Source organism: Mustela erminea, chromosome 9 (genome assembly GCF_009829155.1).
Source record: "Mustela erminea isolate mMusErm1 chromosome 9, mMusErm1.Pri, whole genome shotgun sequence".
Taxonomy (NCBI): Eukaryota; Metazoa; Chordata; class Mammalia; order Carnivora; family Mustelidae; genus Mustela; species Mustela erminea.
In genome coordinates, this window is record NC_045622.1 from 35209416 (window position 1) to 35220976 (window position 11561).

The 11561-nt window shown below is 37.6% G+C and overlaps 1 pseudogene; it reads left to right on the plus strand.

Moving 5' to 3' along the window:
- The first annotated feature begins 9781 nt into the window (after window positions 1-9781).
- On the plus strand, window positions 9782-10787 carry LOC116598596 (annotated as a pseudogene).
- The last annotated feature ends 774 nt before the right edge of the window (window positions 10788-11561 follow it).

Genomic DNA, 11561 nt, shown 5'->3' on the forward strand with positions numbered 1-11561 from the left:
AATATTATTAATGGAGCACCTGGGTGGCTCAGTGGGTTAAGCCTCTGTCTTCGGCTCAGGTCATGATCTCGGCATCCTGGGATCAAGCCCCGCATCGGGCTCTCTGCTCAGCAGGGAACTGGCTTCTCCCTCTCTCTGCCTGCCTCTCTGCATACTTGTGGTCTCTCTCTGTCAAATAAATAAATAAAACCTTTAAAAAAAAAAAAAGAAAATGTTATTAACATTCATGAAGTTATCTATAAATAGAAATAAAGCCAAATTGCATGTTCTCTAATTTACTTGGGACAAGAATAAGAAGGGCAGAAGATCTAAAAATGAATAGAGGTCAAAACTCAACAAATGGCAAAAAAGGAAAGTAAGATCAAAATCATAAAATGTTATTAAAGAAATAAACTCAAATATGCAAATAACATTTAGAATGTTCTTGTGTCAACATTTGTGTATATTAAGCCTAAGAGACAAAGCATTAATATACATCCTACATTACTGTAGTCAACAAACAAACCAATTCCTTCATTCATGAAATCTAAAAACCCAGATTGAATTAAAGTAGCCCAGAAAGCTAATCAATGAAGTACTACATAAAAGCATGTGAAGTAGATGGGAAATAGCTATAGTATTAATAACAGATGACATTTGATCTAATGTAACATTTAGTTAAAGAATGAGACACTATAATGATGAAAGATACAATCTATAATAATGCGCTTAAGTGAACAAATTATATAGTTAGACAACCATAACTAAGATCTAAATACAGATTTCTCTTTGTTCTAGCAAATCATTTAATGTCTCTACACTTCAGTTTCTTCCATTGTAAAGTGAATATAACAATAGTGTTTATATGATAAGTGTTTGTGAAGCACCTACAAAAATGCCTGCCATGTAATACAGAGATGTAAATGTTTGCTGATAAATAACACACTATTTAAATGTTCACAACAAATACTATAGAAAATGTGTAAGGATGAACATCACAGCATTGCAATGGTATTGGAAGACTTAATATGCTTTCTGCTGCAAATAGAACACTATTTTCAATAGTCCCCAATTTTTAAACTTTAAAAATTAATAATAAATTTAATAATTTTCTCTGAAAAAATTCTCAAAAATATAAAAAGATCTGGAAATAACACAAAGATTTTACTAACCACATAGTAATACACTGGCCAATTAATCAAACAAATATCCCAGTTAAAAATGGGCAGAAGACATGAACAGACACTTCTCCAGAGAGGAAATACAGATGGCCAACAAACACATGAAAACCACTCATCATCAGGGAAATGCAAATAAAAACTACAAACTCACCTCACAACTGTCAGAACGGTTAAAATCAACAACACAAGGGGCGCCTGAGTGGCTCAGTGGGTTAAAGCCTCTGCCTTCGGCTCAGGTCATGATCCCGGGGTCCTGGGTTCGAGCCCCGCATGGGGCTCTCTGCTCCGCAGGGAGCCTGCTTCTTCCCCTCTCTCTCTCTGCCTGCCTCTCTGCTTACTTGTGATTTCTCTCTCTTCGTCAAATAAATTAAATCTTAAAAAAAAAAAAATCAACAACACAAGAAACAATAAGTGTTGGTAAGGAGATGGTGTACTCATGCACTGTTGGTGGGAATGCAAAACGGTGTAGCCACTGAGGAATTAAAATTTTAAAAAAGTACTACCTTACAATCCAGGAATTGCATTACTGGTCTTTACCCCCCAAAGTACAAAAACACTAATGTAAAGGGATGCATGCACCCCTGTGTTTAGAGTGGAGCATTATTTACAATAACCAAACTATGGAAGCAGCCCATGTGTCCATCCATTGATGACTAGATAAAGAAGATATGGTATATATACATAATTGAATATTATTCAGTATAAAAAAGAATGAAATTTTGCCATTTACAACAGCATAGTTGGATCTAGAGAGTATAATACTAAGTGGAATAAGTCAGTCAGAGAGGGGCACCTGGGTGGCTCAGTGGGTTAAGCCTCTGCCTTCTGCTCAGGTCATGATCACAGTGTCCTGGGATCGAGCCCCGCATCAGGCTTTCTGCTCAGGAAGGAGCCTGCTTCCCTCTCTCTCTGCCTGCCTCTCTGCCTACTTGTGATCTCTGTCAAATAAATAAAATCTTTAAATAAAAAATAAGTCAGTCAGAGAAATAAAACACCACATGATCTCAGTCATAGGTAGAATTTAAGAAATAAAACAAAGGAGAAAAGGAGAAAAAGATAGAGACACACACTCACAAATCAAGAAACAGACCTTTACCTATAGAAAACGTACTGACGGTCACCAGAGGGGAGATAGGTAGGGAGCTGGGGGAAATAGGAGATAGGAATCAAAAAAATAAAGAACAAAATACTAACAAAAACAACTAATTAGAAATATTTTTAAAAGGAAATATTAGGGGCACCTGGGTGGCACAGTCGTTAAGTCTCTGTCTTCTGCTTAGGTCATGATCCAGGGGTCCTGGGATTGAGTTCCGCATCTGGCTCCCTGCTCCATGGGTAGCCTGATTCTCTCTCCCACATACCCTGCTTGTGTTCCCTCTCTCACTGTGTCTTTCTCTGTCAAATAAATAAATAAAATCTTAAAAAAAGAAAGGGAACTATTAGGTCAAGAGAAAAACCATTTAAAAACTGAGGGTTGCTGGGGGGAGGGGGTTTGGGAGAAGGGGGTGGGATTATGGACATTGGGGAGGGTATGTGCTTTGGTGAGTGCTGTGAAGTGTGTAAACCTGGTGATTCACAGACCTGTACCCCTGGGGATAGAGTATTATGCCTCCATCAGAAAGGATGAATACCCAACTTTTGTAGCAACATGGACGGGACTGGAAGAGATTATGCTGAGTGAAATAAGTCAAGCAGAGAGAGTCAATTATCATATGGTTTCACTTATTTGTGGAGCATAACAAATAGCATGGAGGACATGGGGACTTAGAGTGGAGAAGGGAGTTGGGGGAAATTGGAAGGGGAGGTGAACCATGAGAGACTATGGACTCTGAAAAACAATCTGAGGGTTTTGAAGGGACGGGGGGTGGGAGGTTGGGGTACCAGGTGGTGGGTATTATAGAGGGCACGGATTGCATGGAGCACGGGGTGTGGTGCAAAAATAATGAATACTGTTATGCTGGAAATTAAAAAAAAAAAATGAAAAAAAAAAAAAAACTACAGAAATAACTGCAAAATAGTGTTGAAATGGCTACACATTTAAACCCATAAGCCATAGATAAATTGAACAGTACCCATAGGTTACAAATGTTACTGCTAAATAAAAAAATCTGAAATTCATGTATTAATAAAAAGAAAATTAGTAAAATTGATAAATAAAATTAAGAACAAATTCCTTGAATGAGAGAATATATATATAAGAAAGATAAATCAAACATTATTTCAATAAGGGGAAAAGGAAAAGCTAAATACTTTAGTATTTAGTCAGGACCTAACAGAAAAATCACAGGTATAAAAGTCATTTTATTATTTTAAAGGTTTATTTACTTAATGATTTTATGACTAAGAGAACCTATTCCACCAGGAACTGCAGCTCCCTTTCACTGTTAAAATAATGAAAATTAAATAGAAGCAGAGATTAATGACAATCACAATCTCATTGGAGCCACAATATGACATGCATCAACAACATCCTTGATGTTAAGCAATATCTTGATCCAAGCAAAATTCAAGCAAAGGAACATTCACAAAGACTTTTTAAGTAACACTCTGTCCCATCACCATTATTATCAACAACAAGGGCTAAAGTGTTGCTCACAAAATGCTGGTACTGGTTACCATTAGTGATAGGTGGTTACATTTTTGACATATTGTTATATTGTGCTACATATTTTTTATAATCTCATTATCTAAAAAAATTTTTTTATTATTAAAAAACTGAGACCATTCCTATGAAAGCTAACAAGAAAAAACACAATAGGAAGATCTCATCATGGGCAGACATTTCTCATATCTTTTATTGTGGCTTTTGCCACTATTCACAGATTTATGAAAACTTTTGGATTTATTGGAAATTACAGAAAAGCTTTTCAAAATATTAAGTTATTAAGTTGCCCAGAATTTTTGTAAAGCCTTCTTTTTAGGAAGGAAAGTTTCTGAATTGAACTGATGAAAGTTAGTTCATGGGAGGGTATAATTTAATGATGCAACATATAGTATTATTACATTTGTTATCATTAAATAATTTTACATTAAACATTATTTTTTTAAAAGATTTTATTTATTTATTTGACAGACAAAGATCACAAGTAGGCAGAGAGGCAGGCAGAGAGAGAGGAGGAAGCAGGCTCTCTGCAGAGCAGAGAGCCCGATGTGGGACTCGATCCCAGGACCTTGGGACCATGATCCGAGCTGAAGGCAGAGGCTTTAATCCACTGAGCCACCCAGGCGGCCCTACATTAAACATTATAAAATGGATTTGGTATCAGTACAAGTAAGTCATGTCCACACAGAGGAAATATACTGAGTTTCTTCACATACACAATTAGTTTGACCATTTTAACTTACTTAACCAATAAATTAATTATTTTAATTATTATTAGTAAATTAATTAAATAGATTAATAAAACGTGCGTGTGTGTGTGTGTTGGAGAATGGATTTTAGTCTAAAACAAAGGGAAAATTAACATCTATTTATAATACCATATATATATAGTATTATATATATAGTACTATATAATAAGTACCTACCAGTGTTATAGACCCCTCTTACATATTTTATCTCATTTTGTACTCTTAACACAGCTGTTAAGTATTATAATTCTTTTTTATACATGATGAAACCAGCTCAGAGAGTTTAAGTAATTTGGCCAAAGCTATAAAGCCAGCAAGGAGCAGAGTCTGAATTCTAATCTAAAATTACTGATTAACAGAGAACATTTTCTTTTCATTATACCACTACATTTATAGATTGAACTAATTTGATTTAATTGTTCAATGACTTTAGAGACTAGTCAAATCTTTCACAAATGGTAGAGCTATTTATAGACACACCTAAAAGATGTAGCTCAAATTAGAACATATTCAATCCTCTTGGCAAGATAAATTTTGACTTTGCATTACAAAAGAGTGAGGCTTTGTTTTGTAGAAGACAGAAGATTGATTAAAGCAAAAGTATTTGCATCATGGGGTGAGCATGGGAACTCAGGAGCAAAAGGGAAAAGTAAAATAATGGTATAAATATCAAACCACTTTGATTATTGGTTATTTGTCTTAACAATCTAATTCTGCTATATCTATGTCTCAAGGTGACCAAAGATTCAATTCAGTCTCTCAACAAGAATGCTGCACTGAGGAATGAACATGAATACACCGAAAGTTAGCTATATATCTATAATCTATATTTATAAGAGTTCAAATTTCTTCAGCTCTCTTTGCATTTACCTAGAATGCTATGCCTAATTCCAGTTACCTTTACTCCGGGTGCTTGCACTGTTAGAATCCTGACAAGTTAAACATTTCACAAATTACATCTAAACACAGAAGATAATCTTTCTCCTTCCCTCTGTCCCTCACTTGCTTTCTTCCTTCCTTCCTCCCTCCCTCCCTCTCTCTTTCTTTCTTCCTTTTTAACTAAACCCAGAAAGTGGAAGAAATGACAAATAGATAATCCTAAGGATGGATTTCAAATACTTAAAACTGGAATACAAAGAATACATCAATAATTATATGTTTGTACAAAACAAACATGACTCATTTTCTTTTGTATTGGCATAAAAATTCAAAATGAGTTACCCACTTTCAGATAAGCACATTTTTTGAAATCTTATAAGAATCATAAAGAAAAAAATATCTGTTCTCATTTGTACTGATGCTAGTTGTGCTTGTCCTATTTGACCCTTATCCAGTACATTGTAATTTTTAGCTTCTACACCTTAAAGTTTAGCTAATATAATAGCAACTTGATTATAACTTCAAATGCTTTTCAATATTTCAATTTTCCTTGAATGTTTCAGTTCTATCTCAAAGCCAAGTTTCTCAAAATATTTACCTCCATCAGAAAGGATGAATGCCCAACTTTTGTATCAATATGGACAGGACTGGAGGAGATTATCCTGAGTGAAATAAATCAAGCAGAGAGAGAGAATTATCAAATGGTTTTGCTTATTTGTGGAGCATAAGGAATAACACAGAGGACGTGGGGAGGTGAAGAGAAGTGAGTTGGGGGAAACTGGAGGGGATGGAGATGAACCATGAGAGACTGTGGACTCTGAAAAACAATCTGAGGGTTTTGGAGGGGTGGGGGGTGGAGGGTTGGGTGAACCTGGTGGTGGGCATTATGGAGGGCATGTATTGCATGGAGCACTGGATGTGGTGCATAAACAATGAATTCTGGAACACTGAAAAGAAATTTAAAAAATAAATAAAATTTTAAAAAATATATATTTCACCCGAGTAGTCATAAGTTAAGTTGTAGTTAATTTTAAAATAGAAATCCTTTTTAAAACTGAGTTGAGGAAACTATAATTCACAGACATCTCTTGTACAGCAAACAATTTTTTTCTCCTCAACAACTAACAATTTTATTTTATTCGAGACTTTATTTATTTATTAGAGAGAGAGTGAGCAGGAGTGGGGTGAGGAGCAGAGGGAGAAGCAGACTCCCTGCTGAGAAGGGAGCCAGATGTGGAGCTCAATGTAGGGCTGGACGTGGTTCAATTCCGGGACTCCGGGATCATGACCCAAGCCTGAGACAGCTGCTTGAGCCACCCTGGTGTGCCAACAATTAACAACTTGAGAAGAGAAAGCTGAAGAGAAAGAGGCATACATACTTTCTTCAAAGTCAGACTCAAGTCTTAACCTTGAACGACATGCCTAGGCATCCAAGTGTTCCGGAATGAGTTAAAGTGATTAGGTAGTAAATAATGCATGCAAAATGAATGGATAAATGGTCTTTAAAATAGTGGGTATTAAATGGTTAACTCATGAATCTGAAGAGCCAGAGGCAGAAAGTGTGTGTGAGAGTGAAATCAGAGTTCAGTCAAAACACAGACAGCATGGAACCAGCTCTGCCCTCACCAGAAAGAAGAAAAGCTTAGAAAATGTTCCTGTCACAGCCATATGCCTCAAAGGCAGCTGAACAATAAAAAGGAGGAACAGAAAGTTGCATACGAAGGCTTTAGATATAAAGAGAGGGTGCACAGACCCATCAAAAGGAATGCAACAGCTGAGACTGGTCTTTCCAGGCACTAAGAAGCTGCAGATGATTTTGTGTGTTGATGATTAGGTCACATTCAGTTAAAACAGTCATAACTGAAACTACAGGAATAAAACCAATCCAGATTTTGCATTTAAATCTGAACTTTGAAGAGCTTCGGAACAAGAATATATCATTCTCATCTGTAAGGATTGAATAATGCAAGCCAGAGGGGCTGCTCATGAGAACGCTTTTCTAGAAAACATCCTGGGCCCCGGATCTGGTCAGGAGGCTCTGCTTTGAAAATTGTGTATCTATTTTGAAAGGAAAGGAAGATACATTTTCAAATGGAAAATGATTAACTCAGTAGCTCAGAGAGAGCCAAAGCTGAAGACTGAGATAAATCCCAAGGAGGTGAAAGCACAGATGGAAAGTGAGCTAGTGGAGGAGTCATTACTGATAGACAGCACCAAACTGTGACATGATGTGTGGTTCAACCAAGCCTGGGATTCCAAGATTTAAACCCGAAAATTTGTAGGGACACAAGATTCTGGGGATTACCTTCTATCAAAATACTGTGCCCCCGGTGGGGTTCAGTCGGTTAAGTGTCTGCTTACAGCTCAGGTCATGATCATAGGGTCTTGGGATCAAGGTTTCCTGGGATGGAGCCCCACATTGGGCTTCCTGCTCAGCGGGGTGTCTGCTTCTCTCTCTGCTGCTCCCCCTCCTTGTGGGCACAAGCTCACTCTCTGTCTCCCCCTCTCTCTGTAAAAAAAAATAAAATAAAATCTTAAAAAAAAAAAAAAGATACTGTTGCAATTTTGTCTGGCCAAAGTAGACTCTTAAAAAGTAATCAGACTAAGTGAGGAGTCAGGGCAGGGGTGGGGAGAGAAGCAAGGGGTGTGAGTTCTCGGCAGTTAACATTACATATCCTAAAACAACAAGGTAATAATATAGCACAACTCAAGTAAAGTGAGTGACATAGACTGTATCAATATTATCAGTATATATCAAAAGACTATGCAGAACCTAGGTTATTTAAGAGAAAGCAAATTAGGGCGCCTGGGTGGCTCAGTGGGTTAAGCCGCTGCCTTCGGCTCAGGTCATGATCTCAGGGTCCTGGGATCGAGTCCCGCATCGGGCTTTCTGCTCAGCAGGGAGCCTGCTTCCTCCTCTCTCTCTGCTGCCTCTCTGCCTACTTGTGTTCTCTGTCAAATAAATAAATAAAATCTTAAAAAAAAAAAGAGAGAAAGCAAATTAAAAACTAGACAAGATACATTTTCCTTCTTTTCATCTAGAAATTACGTTTCTCCAATTCCTCAGAGCAAATGGAGTGTTTGCATATTCAGTAAACTCATTGTGTATTTGTAAGTTAACTTACCAGAAAACTACTATTTTTTTCTGCTGCATAAAGTAATTCAAACAAGAATTGCATTTATGGCCTTTAAAAAGTTCAGAATTGAACAAATAGTTCAGATATTTTGATACCTATTCATTCAACAATATTCAGCAAATATTTTAGCACCCTTCCCTATGTGATAAACTTTATTGTAAATCCTGGAAATAAGGCAATGACCAAAGCAGACAAAAGTTCTTTTCCTTAATAAAGCTTACAGTTTAGTGAAAAAAGAAAATCCATAAATGAATAAGCACAAGGTACATTAAAATAAATGGGAAGGAGCCTGCGTGGCTCAGTCAGTTAAGCTCCCAACTCTTGATTTCTGCTCAGGTCATGATCTCAGGGTCACGAGATTGACCCCCAAATTGGACTCCCCAGTCAGGCTCCCCACTCAGCAGAGTCTGCTTGTCCCTTTCTCTCCCCATGTCCCTTCTCCTGGTTGTTGCCCACCCTCTCACACACAAGCCTGCACTCTCTTTCTCTCTCAAATAAATACGTAAATCTTTAAAAATAATAAAGTAAAATAAAATAAAATAAAAGGTAAGCAATTAAGTGGAGAAAATTAAACCGGGAAGAAAAGGAGTTCTGGGAGAGGATAAAATTACTAAATAAGGAAGTTGAGAAAGTCCTTACATACACTGTGACATTAGTAAAAATAGCTGATGAATGTGGAGGAATTAGCCAACATAATTTTTGTTGAAAAAGATTTACCAGTGGAAATAACAAGTGCCAAGACCTGGAGACAGGACTATTCCAGATACCTTTCAGGGACAGAAAGGAAGCCAGTACGGCTGGAGAACAGTGATGTGGGCCTTATGAGCAATGAAAGGAAAAATTTTGCACAGAATAGACACAACTGATACCTGCAAAGAAGATTCTGGTGTGCCCAAAGTGAAAGGTTAAGTAATTTGACATTTGATAAGATACAGTAGCAGATAGTTTTTTTTTTTTTTTTAAACTCGGTTTTCATACAAAAGGACTTGTGACATAAGTTTTTTCTCCTGCTTTTAAAAATGGAGCATGTGAATATTTAAGCAAAAAGAAAAGGAAAAATAGTAAAGATTTTTAAACTCAGAACTTCCCGTACTTCCCACATCCAAAAAATAAAATAGGTCTCTGAAAAATTTCAAAACAAAGATAGATTTATACTTCAAATTATTTAATTAAAAATAAATCTACGGAGATACGTTCGTTAGATTACTCCTTTCTGCCCGTGGACGCCACCGAGTAAGCATCATTAAAGTCTCCCCTCCCACCGCGGTCATGTCTAACTCAGAGTCTCCCAAAGAGCCTGAACAGCTGCGGAAGCTCTTCATTGGAGGTCTGAGCTTTGAAACAACCGATGAGAGTCTGAGGAGCCATTTTGAGCAATGGGGAACACTTACGGACTGTGTGGTAATGAGAGATCCGAACACCAAGCGCTCCAGAGGCTTTGGGTTTGTCACCTATGCCACTGTGGAGGAGGTGGATGCAGCCATGAATGCAAGGCCACACAAGGTGGATGGAAGAGTTGTGGAACCAAAGAGGGCTGTCTCAGAAGATTCTCAAAGACCTGGTGCCCACTTAACTGTGAAAAAGATTTTTGTTGGTGGCATTAAAGAAGACACTGAAGAACATCATCTAAGAGATTATTTCGAACAGTATGGGAAAATCGAAGTGATTGAGATCATGACTGACCGAGGCAGTGGCAAAAAGAGGGGTTTTGCTTTTGTAACATTTGATGACCATGATTCTGTAGACAAGATTGTCATTCAAAATTACCATACTGTGAATAGCCACAACTGTGAAGTAAGGAAAGCGCTCTCTAAGCAAGAGATGGCTAGTGCTTCATCCAGCTAAAGAGGTCGAAGTGGTTCTGGAAACTTTGGTGGTGGTCGTGGAGGTGGTTTTGGTGGGAATGACAACTTTGGTCATGGAGGAAACTTCAGTGGTTGAGGTGGCTTTCGTGGCAGTCGAGGTGGTGGTGGATATGGTGGCAGTGGGGATGGCTATAAGGGATATGGTAATGATGGAAGCAACTTTGGAGGTGGCGGAAGCTATAATGATTTTGGCAATTACAACAATCAATCCTCAAATTTTGGACCCATGAAAGGAGGCAATTTTGGAGGCAGAAGTTCTGGCCCTTATGGTGGAGGAGGCCAATACTTCGCCAAACCATGAAACCAAGGTGGCTATGGTGGTTTCAGCAGCAGCAGCAACTATAGCAGTGGCAGAAGGTTTTAATTACTGCCAGGAAACAAAGCTTAGCAGGAGAGGAGAGCCAGAGAAGTGACAGGGAAGCTACAGGTTACAACAGATTTGTAAACTCAGCCAAGCACAGTGGTGGCAGGGCCTGGCTGCTACAAAGAAGACATGTTTTAGACAATACTCATGTGTATGGGCAAAAAACCTCGAGGACTGTATTTGTGACTAATTGTATAACAGGTTATTTTAGTTTCTGTTCTGTGGAAAGTGTAAAGCATTCCAACAAAGGGTTTTAATGTAGATTTTTTCTTTTGCACCCGTGCTGTTGATTGTTAAATGTAATAGTCTGATCATGACGCTGAATAAATGTGTCTTTTTTTTTAAATGTGCTGTGTAAAGTTAGTCTACTCTGAAGCCATCTTGGTATACTACCCCAACAGTGTGAAGTTAGAATTCCTTCAGGGTGATGCCAGGTTCCATTTGAAATTTATTTGCAACCTGCTTGGGCACAGAAGCCATTGTCTCCACAAACCTTGGTGTAGTTGAACTGACAGTTAATGTGTTGTGACCTGGAGTTCACCATTAAAAGGTCACCCAAGCAAAGTCCTGGAGTTTATTTGGTTATTAATATGATTGTTGGCACATCCTATGCAATATATCTAAATTGAATTATGGTATCAGATAAAATTTATAGATGGGATTAAATCTTGTGTATCATCCATTATCATGTGTAATCAATAAACGATTTAATATTCAAAAAAAATAAAATAAAAGTGAATCTACCAATTTTTATCAAGATATGACTCACCAGAGAGAAAGCTTGTAGTCTACTTCACTTTTAAGG